Consider the following 24992-nt stretch of genomic DNA (forward strand, 5'->3'; position numbering starts at 1 on the left):
CTCCAACGGTGGCGAATCTTGTGAAACTCAGTGACTTCCAAATAAGTGACCAGCTGCTGAAATCAACAAGATCAACAAGGCTTGACTTCATATTCCAGTAGCTGAGCATGTTTAAACATATATGGTCTCTATATAACTTCATTGCTAGCATATGCATCCTTTGTCTGGTTATCAATATTTTAATTCATAAGCTTTAAGTTTTTAAAGGATTGCTATCAACTTAGAAATCACATGCTATGAAACTTTTTTTTAACAAACTTACTCTTACCTATAAGAACATGTAGCAGAATTGTTACAGGTAGCACCTACGATGCGTATAGGTGAAAGTTTTTCTGTTTCTTCTTTTTGATTGAAGAGTTGCCAATGTGTTTAATTGTTTCTCTATAATGTTATTTATTTGTTTTACTGTAGCACCTCAGAGCCCTAGTCCTGGAGCAGGACCCCATTATGATAGGTGCTGAAGGAACACAGAATGAAAAGACAGTCATCTTCCCAGATTGTTTGTTTATGTGGGTCTTTCACACAGCAGCAGGAGGGAGAACTGTTCTTAAAAAACAGGGAAATGTGATTGTAAAACCAGAACAACTGGCTGGGAGATGTTGTCTCAGGTGCTAGGCCTGCTACTACTTTTGCAAATGGTTGAATTCAGGTGTCTAACCTCCCTTTTGTAAAAGGCCATAATGTTAGGGAGCTTAAACAAAATTGCATTTGCAAATCTTATATTTAAGAGGTATACAGGATTTAATATAAAGCCAACCTGCTTGCTTCCATAAGGTGCTGTCCTAGGCATGATGGAAAAAATGCTGCTGTTTAGAAAGAATGTGGGCCTAATTTTGAAAATCCTGTCCTTAAACATTGTCACGTGTTGTGCCTTTTCCTTGTGTCTAAGATAAATTTTCAGCATATTTATTTACTTCTCACCTGTTTTGTTTGTTTGTTTTTTGTTTTGCCTACCAAACTGAATGTATGCGACTCTTCAAAGGTTTTGCCTGTTATCAGAACAATAACTTCAGGACAGATTGATGGCCACACTATTTCTTGCAAATAAATGCTAATCGATCAGTTGGTTTCTTACACCGAAAAGACCTTATGGTTGCCTTGGGACATTGACTAACACCTGGTGGTTGAACTGTTGCAGTGACTGGTTTCTCAAGGATTTTTGTGTAATTAATCATGTCTTAGAAGAAGGACAGAATACAGAAATTACGGGGAGTTCTTTATTCTAGTTTCCTGGATAATACATCAACATCCATCAAGGCCTTTTTAAGGGCCTATCAACGTCTTCCAAGGTTATGGTGTGATTCTCCTCTCAGGCTAGCGTAAAGTCCAGTCCCTTCAAAAGAATTGCCTCTGATTTACACTGCTATGCAAAAAAAAAGGGAAATCAGGCCCTTCTATTAAACCCCCAGTATAAAATCTTCCATATAATTAGGAAATGAGAAAGTGGTGCAGACCTAGTGTGTGCTATATGATTGTATAGTATCCCCTCCCCACCCCTAAAATGGTGTTTATAAGGGCCCCAAAGAGGGGGAGGGAGAGCTCAGTGGTTTGAGCATTGGCCTACTAAACCCAGGGTTGTGAGTTCAGTCCTTGAGGGGGCCACTTAGGGATCTGGGGCAAAAATCAGTACTTGGTCCCACTAGTGAAGGCAGGGGGCTGGACTCCATGACCTTTCAAGGTCTCTTCCAGTTCTAGGAGACAGGTATATCTCCAATTATTATTGTTGTTGTTATTTCTACATTTACAATGGAAACATCTTAATTAGAGCTCCTGGAAAAAAATTGCCATTGCATCCATGAGACTACTGAATGAGAGAACCTTATTGAAAAGTCCTATAAAATTTAGTATAAATGAAGCATGGTGTTTCCATAGAAAATACTCTAAAACCTATAGAACTGAATAGAAAATGATGAGCCTGAGTTTATTTTTTCAACCATTCTGTAGAGTTCTAGAGAAGGGATTGTATTCTATATTAAATGCTACAGAATGGTTCAAGGGAACTTTATAGAAAAGTTGGTTTATTTTTTCTGTTTAATTCTAAAGGACTTTTCCATGAGGGTCATCATCAATTATTGGTCGGTGAGTTTGTATTAGTGATCAGAATAAAAACTGATACATAAACTCAAAATACAGTATTTCATTTTTACTACCCCTAGATTTGTCAGCTTTTTGTGTTCAACTGATAAACTCGGAGGAGGTGAGATCGTGGGAGAGAATGAAAAAGAGATAGCAATCTGGAACTTTAATCTGTAGTCTGAAGGCACAGCTTTCCACTAGACGGTCTGCATAACGAGCACTGATCTAGTACAACAAACGTAAGAAATTGACTCATAAAAATTAGTGACAATGACCTTCCTTGGGGTATGTCTGGGGGCTGATCGGTGGGCAGCAGTCGATCCAGTGAGGATTGATTTATCGTGTAATCAACCCCCCAGCGCTCTCCTGTCGACTCCTGTACTCCAGCTCGGCGAGAGGTGCAGGCGGAGTCGACGGGGGAGTGGCAGCAGTCGACTCACTGCGGTGAAGGCACTACAGTAAGTTGATCTAAGTACATCAACTTCAGCTACATTATTCATGTAGCTGAAGCTGCGTAACTTAGATCGATTACCCCCCCCCCCCACACACACACGTAGACCAGGACTTGGTGGGGGGGTGAAAACATTATTTTAAATGGTGCTATTTCACCTGCATTTGTTGTTCCTCCTTTCTCAGCAGGATGTTTTCTATATTACAGTAATTCCAGCAGGCACTAACCAAGATCAGGGCTCTGTTTTGCTGAACAAAATAGCAGAGTAAGAGAGTCTCTGCCCTGAAGAGTTAAAATTCGATAGACAAGGCAGGCAAAAGGGGAGAAGTGGCAGATGTTTCCTTCTTTGGAATAGCATCTGACAACGTTCTTGGGTCCGTGATCTGCCAACTCTGATAGATTTCACTAGTTTACCTTGCCCATAAGTGCCGTGTGTTTTGAATACACAATGTGTGCTTACTTTGGATCCCCAAGTCCTTGGGTCTTGCATCCTGCTCCGAGCTGCAGTACATGGTCATTCTGATCTTCCCCTGAAGTGAATTTGCACGGTCTTGGGCCAGCTGCTGAGGAACCACTGTCTCTTGTTCTCACAAGTCTCATGTGAATGGTCGTGATTGTGGAGTAAGGTGATTCTTTAGGAAATTTGGGACAGTCCCATGGAGGGCTTAGAAGAGGAGTGACACCTGTATTCAAGTGGGAGCCACCTCTCAGAGAGGTGCACTGGGATGATGTGCTCTTGGAAGCTTGTATTTGGTGGATGGGCTGCAGAACCATTTGGAACGCCACTAAGGTTGTAGGTGTCACTCCCAGGAACAGTAAGTTATAGTAATGAAAGCTGCAAGTTAAGAGCAATGGGTGTAATCTCCTCGCCAGCCAGAAGCAAAAAAAAAAAAAAAGTAGGTTATTTTTTTTTTATAGCCATGGCTCTTTAGGTATTGAGAATCAGTGAGGAGTTCAGAAGGACACAGGGGCTTTGGGTCATCTTAACTAGCTGTGCTTGGAAGATGCATTTCTACATGAAATACAGAGTAGATCACTTCTTTCTCACTTCCAGCTTTGAGTGGCTTTTTTCCCCCCAAGGACACATCCAGTTGTCATGCTGTGTCACACTCATCTTGTCCCATATCCTGTCTCAGTCAGTTGTTACGATCAGCTGCATTAGAGGAAGGTGCAGGAAAACCTGCCCCCAAATATATTTTACTCCTAACACCCATTAGTTAAGAGCTTGGCTTAAGCCCCGAACCTTACAACTGGGGGAATTCTCCGCAACCGCTGCGCAGCAGAAAAATGCCCCCTGCAGATTCTCTTTGCTTCCTTGCAGAAAATGGTTTCTGTGGGGGAAGCTGCACTAGTGCTCACCCCTCCCCAGCAGCTCAGACATGTCTGTTCGGGCACGTGGGGGGAGAGGTAAATCACTGGGAGGAGTGGGGTCTGGGGATGCCCTGGCTGCCCAGGAACATTAGTCCTAGCTGGGTGGGGTGGAGTGGAGTGGGGGAAGAAAGAGAAGAGGACTGAGATGGAATTCCCCCCCTCCCTTTTCCCTTCCCTGCACAAAGCCCTCTACACCTGGACCCCCACCCCACTGAGCCCCAACAGCTGCATCCTTTCTCCCCTCCTCCCACCAAGCCCCACTCCCCCAGCCCCTCCCCCGACACTGAGCTGTAACCACCTTCACCTGGAGCGTCCCATTCCCCCTGCACCCTGAACCCCACGACAAGCCCCCGTAGACCCAGACCCCCTCCACACCTAGGCCCACAGTGAGCTGGCCGCACCCAGACTGCGCCACGCAGAACCCTGGTACTCTTGAGGGAGTTCTGCACCGAAAAATTTTAAAATTCTGCAAAGTTCTGCATATTTTATTTGTCAAAATAACAAAGTAACACAATAACAATATAATCACACCATTTTCAATTATTTTGGTCATTTAATTCAAAATACTTGTCAGCAAATAATTGAAAATGGTGTGATGATGTATTTTTACAAAATATGCAGAATTTCAAGTATTGTGAGCAGAATTTATTTCTTGGTGCAGAATTCCCTCAGGAATACCTGATGCATGAGTGTGAAAATGGTCTATATAGAAATAATAAAATATGATCTACAACACTAATGAGTACATGCAGTGCAACATCTGTAATTGGTGAAGCTATTAATGAAACTAAATTGTGCAGTTGTTGAAGATGGAAGAAGTGTGAATAAATGGATACACTTCATCAACAAGATGGGAATGACCAAATTGCTGCTTGTTGTTGTTTTTTAATGTATGGGTTACCCTCTGATATGAACTAGTTTCATTTATTGGTGAGCTTCCCTGTTCTCTAACTAAACTTTTGGGTCTGATTTTCAGTTTTCAAAACTTAGGTTGGCTGAAAAATTCCAAGCCATAGATTTATCTTTGTGATGCTCGTTAAATAATTTGGGGTTGGGCTTTGGTGTTATTTGAATGCTAGTTATTATGGTACAGCGTATTCTTCTGAGTGGGTTTTCCTGAAATCAGTTTTATCTGCTGATATCTGTGCACTAGAGTGACTGAAAGATGGTATCATTTAATTAAAGCAGGAACAAACAAGAGGATTAATGTAATCTGGGGGAGGGGGAAAGGCAGTTGGATGCTAGAGCAGAGCGTACGCATTCTACATGAATGCATGGTGAAAATATATATGGTTTGGTGGGTGCAAAAATGGTAAATAGAAATCTTTTAAATCATCTGCCAGATACTGGACTAAACATTAATATTTGATAAGTATTTACTCATTTACATTTAAATGGTTGAGGTTTCCTTGATAATCGGTCTCGTGTAACATAAAAATGTCCTGTTGCAAATATTTCTTTTAATGAAAGTAATATCTTTGACTATGGTATTTAATGTGCTTCACCCAGCGATCTGTTTCCAGGTACTGAGTTTCTATAAATGACCTTTATCATAGTTACAAGCTTTTATTTGTGAAGTGTTTTTGGCATTGGAGAGTAGAGACTTTCACTGTTGGTCTGGGTTGAATTTATTATTAATAACCAGGCCTACAGCGTGGTCAGTTTACTCAGGGATTGACTACATGTCACATTCCTCTCCCTCAAGAATTTACATTGTGACAAGTCAAAGGTGTAAGATGAGACACGGGGTAAGAGTTCAGGGGAAGGAGGGTTTGGTGACTGAGAACTCAAAGCCAGGAATGAAAAGCTGCAAGACAAGTAGATCCGGTGCACTTCTTGGCACACAGATGTGGTCTTTAGCCCAGTGATCACTAACCTGTCTCTTTATAAAAACACTTGAATCTCTGTAGTCAGTTGATAAAACACAAATGATCCTCCACGGCAGAACAGGATGAAATTCCTGCACTGCGCTTGTACCAGTTTGAAGGTTTAACAGCTCTCTGTGCAGCATTTGCTGCATATGTGTTATTGTGCTGCCCAGAACAAGTTGCTTACAACTGGTAGAAATTATTTGGAATCCAGCGTGGCCTTCTGCTGCTTTATGCCTCATGCCTTTTCTCCTTTCAGCTCAATATAGCAGTGCATGTCTTCACTGAGAGGTTGCAAATTGCTTCCTTCTCCCTCCATGTGGCTTTCTTTACTCTTTGCTCTAGATAACGCTTTGCTTCATGCAGACAGCATTACATAAGAACGGCCATACTGGGTCAGACCAAAGGTCCATCCAGCCCAGTATCCTGTCTACTGACAGTGGCCAATGCCAGGTGCCCCAGAGGGAGTGAACCTAACAGGCAATGATCAAGTGATCTCTCTCCTGCCATCCATCTCCACCCTCTGACAAACGGAGGCTAGGGACACCATTCATTCGTGCAGTCCAGTGAGACTCCCACAAGTCAGCCAGTAGGGGATGCTATAGGGATAAGGTGTCCTCCACTCTTCTTGCTGGGTAGTTGAATTTCATAAACACAGACCTTCCTGCTTGCCAGCAAAGTATGGTAATGAGAGTATTAATTGTTCATTCATCTCAGCGAGTAGCATGACCGTAGGTATCCAGAAAGGCTAATCTGGAAGCATGCAGGTAGTAGCAGATTAATATGCTCCCAGCAAGATGTAGAGGGCATGTAAGCCATTTTATATTAAGTTGGTTACTTCATTATATCTGACTTAAAGTAGTTAAGCCAAAATATACACTCTCTTGCAATGAAGATTTCAATAGTTTGATAACAAAACATTTGCTTAGTGGTGGTGGTTTTCACTGCCATGTGTGAGACCTGGATCTTGGTTCCTTGTCCTGAGAACAGCCTCGGGGGTGGTGGAGGAGGAATGCCCCTCTCTCTGTGTCAAAATTCTTCTCTGATTAATTTAAGAGCAGTCTCCCTCATCCTCTGAGAAGCACAGAGGCCCTTTAGCATTGCTCCAGAGTCATGTGAGCGTTTTGTCTGATATACGCCCCGCTCTAACAGTGTGTTCAAAATTGGGAAGAGAGCTTCAACCTGTCAGGATTCTGTATTTGTAAAACAATTGAGACTTGTCTGTTTCTTCTATGAATACCCAAAGAGCCTATCAGTTATAACACAGCAGAGGAAGCTGCCACTTAGCTGTCAGGCCATGCCTTGTCCAGAGCTAGCATCTTCAAAGTCAGGAGTCATTTTTCTAGTTCATTTAGTAATGGCTCTTTTTCTAAAACCTTGGATATCAGGTTTCAGTTATAAACAACTTTCTTCATTTTAGTTATAAATCTCAGAAGATATGTGTTGAAACACTGCCACAATTTAAAACTGTATGAGAGTAATATTAAAACATTCCCCATAAGTTCCTTGCATTCTCCTCCACCTACTCCAGGTTTTTTCTGCAACCTTGAAAACTGTCATGACAGACAGAAATGACTTTCCATGTGCACATGTACCTTCTTGAACAAATTCTATGTCTAAATCAGCATTTGAGTTTAGAGGGAGATGCTCAAGACATGAAGCTAAAACCTTAGTCCAAGTGCTTTATTTGTAAGTTGAAGTCAAAGAAACACAAAATTTGGTTCAATCAGGCAAGAACTTTTAATAGACTTCAGTTCCTGGCATTTTTTGTTCAGTAAAAAGAAGGCAAATACGATGTACTGCAGTGTTTTAAAAAAAGTGAAACCTAAGGCCCAGAACAATTTAATTATGTGTGCACGCTTGCTCTCTGCCTTAAGTTGAGGTCTTTGGCACATTCGTATCTTGGTTGAGTGCCAATTTTGCAGCATTTGTGGTGTGCCAAAGTATGCAGCGTTTTTATGGGTGAAGTGTCTCATTTTGCTATGTGTTGGAAGAGGTCTTCAAACACAATGTCTTAGAAGGGTGAGAGATACCCACTTCTTTCTTTTAAATCAAGGCTTCCCCCCCCCCCACCTTCCAACAGAACGTGTGGGAGTTTTTCACCTGCTTTAGTAGTGAGAATCTTGCATTGAGAGAAGCTGTTCACACAGGTCTAGTTGTAGGGGTTCTGTCCCATAGGCAAACAAGCGAATGAGTCACTGCCAGCCCACAATAACCTACACTGTTTCCCAGCTTGCAGTGATACTGCCTCTTCAGCCTGTGTGGCAAAGCTGGCCACATATCCCAATAATGTAATGAGAAATTCTAAAATTCATCTCGAACTGGTTTTCTCTGTATTGTTAGATAATAATCAGAGTGTGTGAGACCTTCGTCCGTCATATTGACAGAATTCAATAGTGCGTGTTTGTGAACTTGCATCTTAAGGCTTGAAAAAAAACTATCTCTATATGTCTTCTCAATGGAATTTTATGAGCATGTGATAGTTAGAATGTGCTATTCTGGAGCCAACGTGCTGGCTGTGGTTTGACTTATTGGCAAGGAATTATTACCAAAGAGGTGGGTTGCATGCATTCTGGATTCCATTTTTTTTCAATGAATGCTTTGATTGGGCATTGGTGATGCAATGTATTAGCCTGTGTACATTCATTGGTGTTTTTTTTTGTTTGTTTTTTAAGCCATATAGTTATTCCCTTCCATTGAAATTACCCTTCCACACATTACCCTTCCATTGAAATTTCCAACTGGACTGTGGGTTAGCTCAGCACCTTCTTGAATTTCAGAAGACAAAACCCCACTAGATGGGTTCACTGTCAAGGCAGGTTCAAATGTGTGGTCTGGGTTGGCAACCTTATTATCCCTTTTAAATTAATGAGTGGATGTTTATTAAAGTTTAGTGTGTAATAATTAACCCTCATTGTCTTACAGAGAAGCTGGCATGGGGGGTTGTATGTGGAGGAAGCGGGGAAAGGCCTTTATTTAGGGTGTATAGGCCTGTGTTTATGGCTTGCGGCTGGAACAGTGTGCACATGGTACTCTATAGATTTAGGCCTGTACATTTCAAACTGCTCTTGCTTTAAAAGAACAGACCAGTCTGGCGCACCAAGGAGTCAAAGCAAAACCAGAGCTCAGGGTTTGTTTGCTTCGACTTAGATCATTGAGTAGCAGAGATTTTTAATGCTGTTGCCACCTTTTATAAACGAGGTGCTTGATGCAACCAAAACCACATCAGGTGGTTGATAGGGAGTACGGAGTCAACAATTAAAAGTTTGTTAGCTGTCTGCCAGGAAGTGCTTATCAAAAATGATGAGGAACTCTCCAGCTTGATTTTCAGATGCAAACCAACCATGCAGAACAAGAATTGGCTTAAATTGACTTGAAACTCCTAGACTCTCTTGATGCCAGAGTAGCAGATGGCCTGTTGTCACTGCAGACAAAAATTATGTTAATTAATATATTACAAAACTGACTCTAGTTGAACATTTATTTTTTTTTATGAGCATGTGATTATCAGCTTTTTTGAAAGATGAAATTTGGGAATATTTGGACTGATTTATTTCTGACAGTACAGAGAGACTCTAAAATAGCTTTCTGGAGATTTAATATGCTGGGGTTTTTTATGCTGTAGTAATTAAAAATGGTTATAATTCATCCAGTTGGCAGGGTCACAGTTAAAGAACCTTGCATAAATTAATTTGAAGAGTTTGTAAATATATTGCCTAAGTCTGTAGTGTTGTATATAAGAGAGTGCCTATAATAAAGGAGAGAGACACTGTAGGATTGATGGACCCCAAGCATTAAATACACCAAACCACTTTTCCTAGAAATATGAATATATTTAATGATTAGTTTAGTTACCCCATTAAATAGCTGGTGATCCCAGGTTCTACTCATTCAGCTGTATGTTGAATTCATGTAGACTACATTCTCTCCTTTGTGTCAACTAGAGTTCCCCATCCACATCCGGGCTGCTTTTAGTTCAAGTTGTCTAAAGTCATTAGGGTGCATCTAAAAAAATGTAACCCTTCTAACTGACGTTAAGTGGCAGATTTTCAACTCCCTAGTACAGGCTCCAGCAAGTGGCTAAATTCCAGTGCTGCTTGTTCAAAAATTAATTTCTGAAAGGGATAGGAAGAGCCTCATTTTGAATCATTAAAAGGCATAGAAAGAGATTTTTCCTTTCCTACATGCAGGGGTCCTTTGTACCCAGTCCCAGAGCCCTGTTTTCCCACTCCCGGGAACAAAATGGTCGGTCTGGTACGGTCTGACAGCAGCCAGTATCAGATGCTTCACAGGAAGATGCAAGATCCCTACGATGGGGAGATGTGGGATAATCCACTCCCCACATTAGCTCTCATCCTGATCTCTCATAGTTAGATAGGTTTAAACCGTGAAGCATGAGGTTTACTATCCCTTCCAAAATTCCACCCAGGTTACCTTCAGTAATATGTAGAACTACACTATCCACTGCTTTTTCTCACTTACTAACTTCATGAGACTTTAATTTTCTTGTAGCATGTTTACTGGGGAGAGCAACGCACAGAGCTTTCCTTTCTTTTATAACCAAACTAACTTTAGTTGGCTGGAATCACTTTTCCTTCTTGGAGAGACAAATTTTGCTGTACTGTAAACCAGCCCAGCACATGTTAACAATGGACCGTGAAAGAATCTTATCTGGGCGATAAAGATTGGCTGCATTCCCTGCGTTGATGCACTTTGCACCTAAGTGAGATTTGCATACTCGGCAACTTCTCTTGGAGAGATGACTTGGTATAAGGTCTATGATGACGTGTTCCAGGGAAAGGAGCCAGCCATTGTGTGGAGCCGTGTTCCCTCTAATTTTTCCCATGCATGTACAGAATTAATTTTGTTATATGCACCAGAATGGAGGTGATGTGTGATATGTTGGTGCACATAGCAAAAATTCATGTGGTGGGGGGTGGAGCCCAGGAGTTTGGAGTGTGGGAGGGGGCTTAGGTCTGGGGCAGAGGGTTGGGATGCCGGAAAGGGGTGCCTTTCTTGCAGAGGGGCATCCCTCCGCTGGCTGCAGCAGGGCCAGGGCTGGGTTGGGATGAGAGGGGCACCTCTCCCTTGGCCCTGGGTTGGGGCTAGGGGTGGGTTGGGAAAATGCCTCTCCCCGCTGCAGCAGGTCCGGGGCTGGGGGAGTGGAATCTCTCCCCACCACGGCCCCGAGTGCCTTTGTGGTGCTTAATAGGCTGCTGCGCAGCTTAGAGGGAATTTAGCTCTGGAGCATGGATGGGATTTGGTGGTGCTCTAATTCACTGTTATATATTTTGGTATCCCCAAAAGTAATACAAAATTGGGGGTCTTTTGTTCTTCTCTAAGTCGTGTCGTCATAATAGAAAGACAGTTCTAGATAATTGTAATGTCATAGTCAATGACTCTATCGCCCAAGAGCTGTGATAATATTTCTGTAGTTCAGAACATTATTTTCATTGTAAACGTTTACGGTAGCACCCAAGTTCACACAGGGGCTTGGGGCCTTGTCGTGCTGGGTGCAGTAACTGTGAAAGTTAAACCTTGCTGACGCTGAGGTCATTGAATCAACATCTGAATGGGGGGGTGAGACTGTTCTCCATCTGACAGGGAAGGTTATGAGTAAGTTTCATACTGTAAAAGGGGTGTGAAGTCTGGTGATCAGCTCCTAGAGTGGGAGGTGTCACCTCGAAATCCACCGCCGTATTTAGGTATTTTTGGTTTGTCCAGTCTCCGCAAAGAGGCCAGCAATGGATTGGGCATGAAGACTGCAGTGCCCTTTCATCTTTCAAGAGTTTTCCCCACATGTTGTTAGTGTGACTTTGGGCAAATTACTTGATCTACTGTGTCTTGGTTTTCCCCATCTGTAAAATGGGATTGATTGCTTCTCTACCTCACACGGGTATTGTGTGGCTAAAAGCCATTAATTATTGATTTGTATGGTACTCGGGTACTACAGCAATGAGGGCCATATAACGAGGTAACTTTGCAGACAGAAGGATAATAGCTTCCAGGTGTATTGAGACTTAATTCATGAGTGTTTGCAAAGTGCTTTGAGATCCTGATCTATTCAAGCCATCTTTTTTTATTTGCATTCTTATTTATCCTGTGGATTGAAAGCGAACTGGGAATTGTATGAAACGTGGTGCTTATTTTAGAAAATCCTGAAGGGAGCAGTGAATTTGTACTGGAGGTCCTGGAGTTTTCAAGGAAATGGATTTGTTTTGAGTAAACTGTGAGGGACTGTGAATACCTGAGAGAGTTCTTTTTAATTGGTCTACAGCTGTTGCTATTTTTCTTCATGCTCTTGCTATTAACTTACTCTCCACTGTTTCCCAATTTAGCTGCTGCTATTGGTGCAAATTGGATCATACATCTGCCTTGTGCATTGAAAAATAAAATAAATCAAAGTGCTTTCTGCCTAATACATGTCTATTCTTGAGGAAAAACTGTTGACTTAGGCAACAGCGGGTGGTGGGTACAGTGGGATTATTTTAAGGACTGAGCAGGTTTACGTTGTGTCCTATTTCCCCCCCCCCCCCATCCTTACAAACACACTGAATTGGAAATTAAATTGTTACTTACGCTGGTAACAACTACTTTAGTGTTAAGTTCATGGTGATGCTTTGATTATAAACCTTTGCTGTCACTGGCTCATGACTTTCTGGGGGGAAAAATGGAGGGGAAGAAAGAACAGGGGCCGGGAGAATATAAAATGTTTCATTTTGTTCTTTGTAGAAAAAGGGAGAGGGTTTTTGGTGTTTTTTAGTAACTAAACAGTTTTTTTTGACCAGCTGTAATTGAACAACATGGGAGTTAGGAGCCGATACCTTCTTGAGACTCGCATGGGATCAGCTGAAAGCAGGGCTTAAATTCTCAGAGTATTTCCCATCTCTCCCCCTCCATCTCTCCCCCCCCCTCTTCTATGCAGGGCGGGTATGCTGGGGGCTTGGGGCTTTAGCTGCAGGACCGGGGTCTCCCACCTAGATATCATCTCCCATGCTCTACTGTGGCCATGTGACTGCCATGTCATGTTGCGTCCTCTCACCAAGAGGTTGGCGCCCCAGGTATCAATGGAGGGTAAGATGATGGTGTCACTGAGTACTTAAAAATATTTATAGCCCCATTAACCTATTAAAGTAGAGGTAAATTTTGGAAGAAGGTGATAGTGTTTTGAATTAATTGGTGTGAAGTACCTGAGAAGAAGGGCAAAAATGGGGACTAGGAAATGTGCAGAGATAAATTAACCTATACTCCAAGGCTGGAGCCACCTAACGAAGAATACCATTGTATTAGTTAATTTTGAGAAACATGGGCTTATAATCGAGCATTTCCAGGCATCATTTAAGTCTGAGATTGTGCAAGAACGTTATAATGCACATGGTATAGCTGGGGAAGCCCAGCATTAATACATTCTTTATCGTGGGTGGAGATGAGTTGTTGTTTCTGGAAGAAAGGGGGAGTGAGCCTCAAGACATCCAGAAATTAGGATATTTTATGTGACGTTTACCTAGTGTAAACATAAAGGCTTGGTCCAGTCTGTTGGAGCCTGTGGAAAGACACTCAGGGACTTCAGTTGCTATTGGTACTGGCCTGTAGTCCTGCTATCAATAATCTGTTGATGCTGTGAGCACTTGGTTAATTGAAAATCACTCCAAACCTCTGCCCATGGTTTGGCTTTCTAGTTATCTCAAGTCCTGTCTTGGCTTCACTAGCTTTTCTCAGTGCGGCGGGGCCATTCTCAAGAATGTCTGCTGTCCGTTTCTCTAAAACATATCTGCTGTGGCCATTTCTTCTTCATCCCCAGAGTGTTTGCTCTGTGTCTCGAGGCCCTATGTCTGTAGGCCATACGTCTCTTTTCATCCCAAATGATGCTTACTCTTTTCTAGTGTCCGAAAACCCCCATTCTGTGTGTGCCCCTGAGTATGTTTGCAGGCTGGGTGTGGGCGGGGGCATTTTTCCTCCTGCTTGGTTACTTTTGTGACTCGGCTCAGCCTGGTAAGCAAGCTAACTGACCCGCAAGCTATGTTTTACATCTCAGCTGTTTTGAGATGCAGAGGTGAGATGCGTACAGCAGATGTTGTTCAAAGGCAGCACTTGTACAGCTCACGGTCAGTGGTCTCTGATGTTACCATATCTTTCCCCCTCTGTCCTTAGAATAGCAGAGAACTGTGGTAAATGTATGGGATCAGTTAAGAACATAAGAACGGCCATACGGGGTCAGACCCAAGGTCCATCCAGCCCAGTATCCTGTCTTCTGACAGTGGCCAATACCAGGTGCCCCAGAGGGAGTGAACCTAACAGGTAATAGTCAAGTGATCTCTCTCTTGCCGTCCATCACCACCCTCTGGCAAACAGAGGCTAGGGACACCATTCTTACCCATCCTAGCTAATAGCCATTAATGGACTTAACCTCCATGAATTTATCCAGTTCTCTTTTAAACCCCGTTATAGTCCTAGCCGTGTCAACCTCCTCAGGCAAGGAGTTCCACAAGTTGACTGTGCGCTGTGCAAAGAAGAACTTCCTTTTATTTGTTTTAAACCTGCTGCTCATTAATTTCATTTGGTAGCCCCTAGTTCTTGTATTATGGGAACAAGGGTGTGTAAGGATGTAAAAACAAACATACGTTGACAGCATGGTGCATTTGCTCAGAATGGCAGATAGATGTGTCCTTGCTAACAGGCATATTCATATGCATGTCTGTTGTCAACTTTTCTATTTTTTTCTATGGCCATTTCTGAGAGTGTCTGTTTTCCTTTTAGTGCTAGCCCTGAATGTGTGCTGGCTTTACTGTTGTAGGATCATAACCAAGAGTAAATTTCCTGTGTTAACCTGACAGAACGTGGCAGCTTGCCCTAATTAATGTTTTTATTGAATTTTTTGTGGTGTACGTTCTATAGTGCACTCCATTCGTTTTAACGAGGAAGGCAGTAGTAAGACACTAAAATTATTTGCTTTGGACCTTGATAAGACCACACAAGCCCCAAATGAAATCTAAACTACATCAGCCACAAAGTAAGAGTGGATTTGGCTCATGCTGGAAGTTCTCAGATGCAGTGAAACGAAACCGCTTCTGTTCTGCCATGGATTGTGCTCTATTGAGTCCTCATGCCATCTCAAAGTGCCCCAGTCATAAGATGCAAAAAGATACTACTATTAATTTACAGCCACTTCTTTTGCTTTTAAGGTATTGTGTTACCTGGCTCATGGCACTCCCTGAATTCTGGACAGTGGCCCAAAATGGCAAAGAGAGAGAGTTTTTAGTATATTAACTATCTTCTCGTTTTTTCCTTTTTAGAAACAAAAGTAGGTTACTGTGGTATGTCCCCCACCCCGTGTACTTTCCTGACTGAAAAATTTTAAGGTGGTTTAGTTGGGTGGGTGGGTTTTTTTTTAAGAAGGAGGGTAGACATATGTGAGAAGTCTCAATGGTTTTTATTTACATTTTGTGTCCATACCTATGCATATCAGGTACACAGCTGTCAGTGCTGCAGAAGGACCAAGGGCAAGATGCTACAGCAGTGACAGTGAGGGGAATGAAGAGATGTCGCTGATGACAGCAGGAGGGTGAAATGTGCGGTTAGGAGGCTATCCTCTGGTCTCGGTGTTGTTCTGCAATGACCTTGAGCCTGCTGCTTCCAGTCTTGGAGAAGAATAGCAATTAATGAGAAAGTTCGTCTCTGCTGCTATGCTTTCCCTTCCAATAACTTGGATGAGGGGAGTTAGGTAGCTTTGAGCACCAAAAAGGATCATAAATATAAACAGATCGTATGACTTACAGCAGTGGCTCTCAACCTTTCCAGACTACTGTACCCCTTTCAGGAGTCTGATTTGTCTTGTGTACCCCTAAGTTTCACCTCACTAAAAAACAACTTGCTTACAAAATCAGACATAAAAATAGAAAAGTCACAGCCACACTAGTACTGACAAATTGCTTCCTTTCTCATTTTTACTATATAATTATGAAATAAATCGATTGGAATATAAACATTGTACTTCCATTTCAGTATATAGTATAAACAAGTCATTGTATGAAATTTTAGTTTGTACTGACTTCGCTAGTGCTTTTTAGGTAGCCTATTGCAAAACTAGGCAAATATCTAGTTGAGTTGGTGAACCCCTGGAAGACCTCCGTGTATCCCCAGGGGTACACATACCTCTGGTTGAGAACCACTGACTTACAGTACTGAGCCTTTCTTACCACCCCACCTCCCTTTTTTTGGCAAAGAGGCTAGTTAGGACCCTGTTCATTTTTGCATATCTATAAATCTCGTAGATGGACTTAATAACTTCATGCTTATGGATGAGGAATTTAAGGATCTAGCTGAATTTTGTGGTTTCTTCTGCTGTCTCTATGTTGGAACAGTATAGGTATTTAGCAAAGTACCTGTCATTCTTGGGCAGGCTGTGACTTCTAGTTCTTCTTAAACATTATTCTTTACCCTCTTCATTTTGTTTGTAATCATGGGACCAAGCTTGTGTGGACTCTTGATCCAGGTTTCTCCTTTGTTGCCCAGGAGGCAGTGGGGAGTAATTCTTGTTTGCTCATTATTATTTTCATCTTCTAGTTGACTTCCCCCATTTTTGTCAAAAAAACTTTTCAAGGGGCAGAACACACGGCTTCCTCCAAAACCATCCTCTCTTGCCCTCCATCTATTTGCTGGTTGGAAGTGTTCAACAGTAGAATGACAGGTGCCTTCTGAGTGCTCATTTTAACATCTAATGAGCACCATGCAGCACCAGCTTGGTGAACTGGATTTTCAAGGTCATTTGCAAGTCAAGGTCAACTAAACACACACATTCCAGGGGCAGCGGACCCAGGGGGAAACAAAAGTAAATGTCCAGATCAAGAAACTCTAGAAGTTTTTTTTGATTACTTTTGTGTGTCTTATTCTACAAAGTGTAGCACTTACTTGCAATGGTTGTACACTCTTCCCTTTACCATCTCACATGAGTAATAAAAATAAAAACCATGTTTTGAGAAGTGGCATGGACAGATTATCCAAGAACAGCAGCTTGGTTTTCACATACCTTTATTAGGCTGTCTCCTGTGCAAAGAAGAAATAAAGGGGCACTGCACACACGCCTGTGACTGTGTATGAGAGAGAGAGAGTCACAAACTGTATAAATGGCCATTAGACTTAAACATTTAAGATGAGCGCAAATGTAATGATGAATTCTAGCCAACTCTCACAGACAGGTAGGTTCCCATCATAAATATTTATTTGGTGGAAGAGTCATTAAAAGTGAATTACGTCTAACTAAGAAGTTGGATTCTTCTATGGTGGTAAACCATAAACCATACTTATCTCCTGGGTGCTGGGGGGTAGGTGGGATGGTTGTAGTTGGAAGCATACAATGCATGGATACAAGAATGTTCAGTACTGAAAAAGCACATCCTATAACTAATTATGAGAGAGGGTCCAAAATAAATACGAGAACTAGATAGACACTGTTCAAAACAAAGGTGATAGCTAGTGAAGGACTATAGAAATGAGTATTAGACTTGGTTTGATTTGTATATCAGTGATATGGTTGAAGAAATGCCCAGGCCAATGAAGTGAAAGGAATTGTCACTGATACTTGTTGCTGACCTGTGACAGATCTGGACCCCAGATTTCCCCTGGAGTTGGAAGGTTGTGTATTTTGCAGTCAGTCAGCTTCCAGAAACTTTTCACATCTGAGACTTAGAATTAATTTGATCAGAAAGAAAATGAAGTTATATTATCTGTATTTCATCAAATTTATGTTCATCACCTTTCTGAATGCTAAAACCAGCCATAAGCTGCACTGTCACGGCCAATCCATTAAGTTTTCAGGGCAGTTAGCAGTCTATTGTCCAATCCAATGGCCCTTTCACTTTTGTTGTCTTATAGAGTCAAATCAAATGACAAGCAGCAAAAAAAACCATGCCTATCACCACCACTGCCACTGCTTGCAGATCTCTTAAACGCTGTATGTTGGCTTTTTTCTCTTTAAAGGGCACTAGGAGATCGCTTGAAATAGCTGTGTGCTGATGCACAGAGGATGCATTGCTGTTACTATCTACTCCTAGCAGACTGTCTGTGGGCATCCCGGGCAAAAAGAGGCACACTTACACTGTTGGTTCAGAAAGTATAAGGGGAGAGAGCGGTGGGTCTTGGTGTTGGCTTTAAAGCATTAGAACCTCTGGGGTAAATCCATGGCTCTGTTACAGACTTCCTGCACAACCTTGGGCAAGTCACCTCATCTCTGTTCCCCTTATCCTAAGGGGATAATGATATTTCCTTCCTCACACCTTTGTCTGGCTTGACTGCTTTGTAAGCTCCTTGATGCAGAGGGTGTGTGTGTGTGTGTGTGTGTGTGCGTGCGATGCCTAGCACTGTGGTGCCCCCAGTGTCAGGTGGGGAGTCTGGGTATTACCAGACAAAGAATGACCCAGAAGTTCTAGTTATTGTTGGCCGGAGGTTCCATTAAATAGTTGATTGAAAAACTTCCCACAAAGATGACTTCAAAAGTCACTGGAAATTGAGCACCTAGCTGGCCTTTTGTATCTTTGAAAAATCTTCACTGGATGGCCCTTACGGTTCACAGCAATCAGTGGGGTTAAGAGTTCCTTGCTTTAAAAAACAAAATTGAAAATATCAGGAGGTCTGGTTTGCATTTCCTTTTACTGATTTGAAAGAAAAAGCCTCTGTATCAATAGCATCTGCATTTCACCTTTCTGCCACCGTTACATAGACATTTACCACAAGGAAGAAATATGCTCGTGTTCTTGTTGCGTTACTTGCCACTTTAGTAAGTGAGCTTCGTTCAGGTTGGTTTTATTATGCAATTTTTTTGAGCAGAGTGGAGGAGATGTTTATTGGAATAAATAAGTAGTGCAATCTTAGAGCAGTGATGATGCACCGTTAGGAAGTATTTAAAAGTAAGTAGACACCTTAATGAGTTCAGAAAATTGGCTTTCCCTTACAAGTGGCCAGATACATGAAAGGAGATAGATCCAAAGATCAGCCGCCCTAGACGTCTCTACTTTTCAAGTTTCTGTATGTACCTTAGCAGCATCTCCAATCAATAATGCAAAGGCATCAGAAATGCCGGTTTGTCAATATCTGGGGCCTGATTCTAATCACACAACAGTTTAAACAAGCATAGCTCCATTCAGCCCCGTTCTGTTCCATTCCATCTTCAGAGGGCATTATTGCAGGTTTCTGGAGCATTTATAGCAAACGCCTTCAAATCCATTTTTTCCCCACTATTGAACTTTATGAAGGTATTTTGAATGCGTCTGAATACCTTTAGCATTGCATATTGATAATCCCCAGAACCTTGCAGTAGAATAAAATAAAGTACCTTTTTCTCTCTTGTAACTAGCCATCCACTGTCTTCCACAAATGTGTTTTTGATTAATGGTCCTTAATGGAGGCTGGGGGTGCTGGGGCTACTAACACATCCTCTCTTAGAAGGAAGAGGCTTAGGGTCACAGGGTGTCTCCATCGCTACCCAGTGAACCGCACTGCCTGGCTGGCTCAGATGGTTTCACAGTCATGAACACACACCGGGTTGTTTCTCTTTCACCAAGGTGTGCCTTTATTCCCGTCTTACGTAGCAATACTGTGCAACACAGGCCTTGGCTACACTTGAGAGTTACAGCGCTGTTGGTGGCTTTATAGCGCTGTAACTCACTCCCCGTCCACACTGGCAAGGCACATACAGCGCTGTATCTCCATGGCTACAGTGCTGCTTGTACTCCACCTGCATGAGAGGAATAAAGAGAATAGCGCTTGCTGTTGCAGCGCTGGGGTGCCAGTGTAAATAGGGAATAATCTTAGTACGCTGTAACTGACCTCCGGAAGCTTCCCATAATGCTTTTAAGTAAAGATAACTCTTTGTTTTGTTGTCAACTCCGCGCTCCTGGAGCTGCTTATCTAAAAAAACAAACACAGCTACTGTTTGCTGTGACTAGGCAGGCATGGGGGCTCCCTTTGGAAGGTCCACAGCTAGTGTTTGCTTGAGGAGAGAAGCAGCGCGGCGGCCAGGAGGGATGAGGGGGGTCCGTTTCCGAGCGGCTGCTTATCTGGTCTGTGAGGGGGGAAAAAAGCTGTTTGCTTTCAGTGAGTGAGAGAAAGTGGGGTGGAGGAGGGGGTCGGAACTTGCAAGGCAGCTGCTGACACAGTGTCAGCTCCAAAAATCCCCTCTCACTCCCCCACGCTCCCTGTCCCACTCCATCCCCCGCCTTTTGAAAAGCACGTTGCAGCCACTTGAACGCTGGGATAGCTGCCCATAATGCACCGCTCCCAACACAGCTGCAAATGTGGCCACGACAGTGCGCTGGCAGCTGTCAGTGTGGACAGACTGCAGCGCTTTCCCTACTCAGCTGTACAAAGACAGGTTTAACTCCCAGCGCTGTACAGCTGCAAGTGTAGCCATACCCACAGGCTTACAGGAAGGATAGGCTTCCCTGGAGCCCAAGCTCTCCTTCTGAGCTGCCTCTTGCTTCCTGTTTCCTGCTCTTATGTTCTCCCCAGTTACCTTGTTAGCTCAGTGGTTGTCATTCAGCTACTCATCATCCAGAAAGTATAGAATTGCCCTTAGCTGGGCCTGCAGCCATGTCAACAATCGTGCTGCTGCTGATCACGTCACACGTAAAAGAGGCATGCTCACACGATGTGAAACAGAAGAAGGAATATAACTTAAAAGTCTGGCATTCTCTGACACGTTCATGTTTAGGATCCTTTCTTCAGCTGGAGCCATGAGCTGAATTTTTATTTTCCTACGTTCCCTTAAACAATCCAGAAGGATGTTTTGGGGGCTGTGGCAAGACACACAGATTGCGAATTTAGTGTTGTGGGTATGGTTCTTGGGCTTTTAAAAAGTGTGATAGTATTTATTTAAAAAAAAAAAAAAATTGTCCGTGACACTTCACTGTAAATGAAGAATTAAGTCATTAGGCGTATGGTATCGTTGAGGCTTTCCCTCACGGCTGTATGAGTCTGGGTCAGACAGACTAAAATGTGAGCCATGTTTATTATACTGCTTATTTTTTTTTGTGGTGTGCTGGCTCACATATCACGTCACTATATATCTGTTTATACTGAAATACAATATAGACCTTTTATTTTGGGTGCTCTCTGGGATTTTAGTGGAAGACTATTACGGAAAGGGTCTTTCCCCCCATCTTTTTACTAGTCATTTCTTAGCCTAGCCAAAATGATGACCTCTGCAAAATGCCCTGAAATGCTTGAGCTTGCACTTGTCAGTTACTGGAGCTTTCTTACTAGAAGTTTGTTTTATTTTTATTATCCTGTGAGAGAAGAGGCTGGTGTTACCCTCTGCAAACATACAAACTCTGCATGTTCTACCATGTGACTTTTAACCCATAGCTGTAGCAAACAAAAATCCCAGGTCGTATAGCATGGCAGAGGTGGGACTAGAACCCGTGTGTGTGATACTGTTCCTTAGAATGAAGATTCCTCCCTCCAACATAAACTAGGCACTTCTCTCCCAAAGGATGAGCTGGTCTGCTAACTCTCCATAACGGAATTGGTGCCATTGCCTTCCATCTCACCGATACCGTATCCGCGAATTGGAAGAGGCAGTTAATAAGAAAACGTGTTCCAGTTGTTTTGAGAATAGTTGGCTTGTCTGCCCTTTGGAGAGGGTTTTACTGAATGGGCAGAGAATATGGCCTGCTGTGCAGAACTGTCTGCAGCCTTTTATAAAGGGAAAGCTGGAATAAAGAGATTACAGTATCCAGTCAGAATGGGAGTTAGCTTAGCCCTTAGTTTGTCCTAAGGAAGTTTTATTGTTTTCTTCATCTGGTGAATTTCTCCTGCTTTATAAATCAGGAACTGAAATGGTGATGAATCTGCCTTCAAGTGCAAATAACTATGTTCTAAGTGGGTAGAATCTGTTCAGCCTTCAAAAACACACGCCATGCATTCTGAAGTATGTTACAAATGAGAGAAATCAAACTGCCCCGTGATCCTCTTTCAAACTACCCCTGCAGCCTTCTTCTCTCTCTTCTCCCCCCCACCCCCCCGATCTGCAAAAGATCTAATTTGGCTCCTTTTTTTGTAGACCTTACTGCAGAATCATTGCCCAAATGGTGTGATTGAATGTTCTGGCCTTGGTGAGCCTGAAGATGGAGTATACAGCATGTGCAGGGATTTTAGCAGCCTCTGTGCCAATGGTCCTGGAAGTCAAAGTTGAATTACGTTGTCAGAGCACAATCAGGACTGCATTACAGCAGATTTAAGCTTGCCTGACCTGCGTGTGACCTGCAAAGCCATAGCTGATATGCTTGTAGGGCAAAACGTTCTCACTTGGATGCCTAAGTTTAGGGCCTCATAACCTAGTTTCACACCACTAGACCCGAAGGCTTATCAGCATTTTAATCAAAGGCCTGAGGAAGTGTTCCTCACATTTATGCCTCCTGTATATGCCTCGAATTGCAGTTTGCAAACAGCCTAATGTGCAGCAGAAACAAAGCGGAAAGTTTCTGTTCTTCAGTTCTCTGGTACAATATGATGCAAGAGCGGTCCTCTATCCAAATTAGCAGACAAATGTTAATATTTAAAACAAAGAACGCTTTAGTTTTTTTCTTAAGTCTCTTTCTGCCTCCCTGTGTCAACTAATTAACGATAAAGCTTTAAACAAGCAGACTACAGAGGTAGCAGTTGTCTTTACATATATTATTGTAATTTGAAAAGCTTTTCTGTAACAGTCTTAATCCCAAATCCTTATAAAATAACATCCCGTTACTCCACTACAGGCTTTTTTCATAGCTTCATTAGTGCAAGCTGTACCAGTGTTTATCTCTTTCAACTCTCGGTTCTGAAAACTTAGCAGAGGCTGTTAACATTGGGATTGTGTTGCAGGGCTGTCGCCGTTCACTAGAATTTTCCAGGCTTAGTTTATTCCTCAGAGACGCGCTGCAGAGGAACAGATAAACAAAGAAAATTATTACCACCACTAGTGATTCCGGGCAGCATTGATTGTGAGTAATACGTGTCTGAGAGTCCAGAGATCTGGGTTCTGATACTGGCTGCGTCAAGACTCCTGGCATGACCTTGAACAAGTCCTTTCACTTCTCTGTGCCTCAGTTTCTTTTATGTGTACAGTGAAAATAACAACTCTGTGCTATATCACAAGGATATTGTGAGGTTTAATCCATTAATGTTTGTAAAATAAACTAAAATGGTTTGAGATCTTCGACGCTGTGGAAGGACAAAGTTATTAGTATGGATCGTTGGCTCTCACCCTTGAAAATGCAGTTACAGTTAGAAAAGTGGTTCTGTAGAAAAGACCTTGACTGAATCCATATTTGTTCATCAGACTTACTGTGCTTAAAACTCAGAGGACAACTATCCGGGCTCTTAATGCTGCAAATGTAGATCCCGAGCCTGCTTTCCCAGCATATTCAAAACTCCCGTTAAGGTCCCTGAGAATTTTGACTAAGCAAGGAATGCAGGATTGGACTCCTAACGCGAGTCTGATTAAGCGTTGTCTTTTTTTTGCTCCTTAAATTAATGCCCAACAGCAAGAATTCCTCCATTAGAATTCAGCTGACAGTCTGGCTGATCATGCATGAGGCAGAATGCAATCCAGCTTGCTCCTACACAGCTGCACTGAGTCTAGCAGGAGTGAAAACCTGTTTTGGGCACAGGGCCCTGCGGAGCTCCCTGCAGGCAGTGCAGTTTTGGCCCGGTGATGGGTTGTGCATATTGGGTCCAGCAGCAAAGCCCATAATCAGTTTAAGATACGTGGCTGAGAGCTGCCCCTCTAGAAACGAGCCCCTTCATTTAAGGAGGAATGATTGTGCCTGGCCTAAATAGCTGATTTGTCTTTCATTGCACATTAAAACATTTTACCCCTAGGGTTAATGTGACTCTTAGTGCATTTAGACACAGGCAAGTTTTTATCTGTCTGTCACCTAGCATTAATTAAATGTATGAAAGAGGGGAACGAGTGCAAAGTTAAATATAATCCCCAAAGTGTGAACTGACGATCGGAAGTCTGCTGTAATAAAACGGCCGTTTTATATGAAGGGTTGACTCAAACAGTACAGAGAGGAATCTCCCGTCTTCCCCCCCTCCCCCCAACCCAGTCACATTCACCCACCTCCCCCCAAATGCTGTCAGTCAGCCAATAAAATAACATTGTGGAAATTCACTGGCAGCCTGAGGCTCAGGCTTAGAATCTTTCAGACTGCATTTGCCTGTCTCAGGAGTATAGATGGTGAACTTCAGATGGGAGATGTGTTCCCTGTAGCAGCCTGTCATCTTACAGCATCAGTAGTGGGATCTGAAACTGGATCCCTGCAGTGGAGGATTCCTCTTCCCTGTTTTGGTTCATGGGCAGCTAAGCTTGGATGTCATACCTCCATTACACTGGAGGACAGGTGATTCATAGTTCTTACACAGCGTTTTGTGCTACCATCAAGTTAACACAGATGATAAGATACCATCTTATCTCACTATTGTATGTGTTATTGGCATAATATACTGTAGTTTTGTCATACCTTTAAGTTCATGCCTAATAGCTCAGAGCAGGCTGCTATCATAATAAGGCTTTCAAGAGTATTAACCCTTGGAATGGATAACTAATCTGGCTCTTAATCAAGGGAGAAATATACACCGATCTATTAGAGGCAGGACGAGAAGCTTAATCAGACGCTGTTTTCGTAAAAACGCTGTGCATTTGGCAGAAATCATGCTGGGCACATACTCTTCAACCAGGACACACACAGCTAAGTTGTATTCTTTTTGTTTTCTCTCTCCAAATGACATTAAACACCATAATTAAGAAAGCAGCCAAAGTTAAAATGTCAAGTAAAGCTTTTTATATTTTTAGTCCCTGACCACTTGACTGCCCTTAATTTTGCATATTTTATCTTTTATGGAGTGCAGGTTCTGCAGCACTTGGGTGGCAGAAAGAAAACTTGCTCTTAATCTGTGTTTTGTTTCTAGAAACACTTTGTTGTACTTTAATGAAGGGAAATTATCTTTGCAAGCAGCCTTTCTTCTGCCAGTAATCTTGACATAACAGGCATGTACGAGGCATTAATAAAAGTTTTTTTCCAAATGACCCTCCAGCCTAGCCATAAGGATTTGAATTTCTATAGTCCCAGTCCTTCATTTACGTATTTTTTTGCTCTCTGTAGCTAGATGGTTTGTGCAAAAAATAGGTATTCATTGCAACACACACACATTATTTTGGTTTTCTCTGATATCACATGTTCAATACATTC

At 42.5% G+C, this 24992-nt stretch overlaps 1 protein-coding gene and 1 long non-coding RNA gene across 41 annotated transcripts in view; both read left to right on the plus strand.

Annotated features, from left to right (window-relative positions):
- The window catches only part of MAGI1 (membrane associated guanylate kinase, WW and PDZ domain containing 1), a 481773-nt gene that overhangs the window by 116181 nt on the left and 340600 nt on the right, over nucleotides 1-24992 (plus strand). The window lies entirely within an intron of this gene.
- LOC120409603 overlaps nucleotides 1-24992 on the plus strand; it is an 84969-nt gene that overhangs the window by 23254 nt on the left and 36723 nt on the right. The gene's annotated exons all lie outside the window — the stretch shown is intronic.

This window comes from Mauremys reevesii, linkage group 7 (genome assembly GCF_016161935.1).
Source record: "Mauremys reevesii isolate NIE-2019 linkage group 7, ASM1616193v1, whole genome shotgun sequence".
Lineage (NCBI taxonomy): Eukaryota > Metazoa > Chordata > Testudines > Geoemydidae > Mauremys > Mauremys reevesii.